Below are 357 nucleotides of genomic sequence, written 5' to 3' on the forward strand. Positions count from 1 at the left end.
TAGTTAACATGGCTGTTCTACTGTCTTCTATTTCTTTGCTGAAAGAAACTGTCAATGAGTCCTTGGTTGATCAGTATTGCATGTCTATATCTGTTTTCATGAGAAACCACTTTGAAGATATCAATATGTAATACAACAAGCATTGTTAATTCCCTACCACTTTGTTCGTAACTCTGTATTGTCTGTACTGTTCATTTTGTAAAATGTTGTCTGTCTGTTAATGTTTTCCTCCTTTTATTTTTAAAATAAAAAAAAGAAAAGTTTTTGCACATCAAAACAAATCTTCAATAGAGTAAAAAGACAACCCACAAATCGGGAAAAAATTTTAGCCAGCTGCTCCTCAGACAAAGGACTTCT

Source organism: Chinchilla lanigera, unplaced genomic scaffold (genome assembly GCF_000276665.1).
Source record: "Chinchilla lanigera isolate Chin_1 unplaced genomic scaffold, ChiLan1.0 scaffold00012, whole genome shotgun sequence".
In the NCBI taxonomy this organism is placed as follows: domain Eukaryota; kingdom Metazoa; phylum Chordata; class Mammalia; order Rodentia; family Chinchillidae; genus Chinchilla; species Chinchilla lanigera.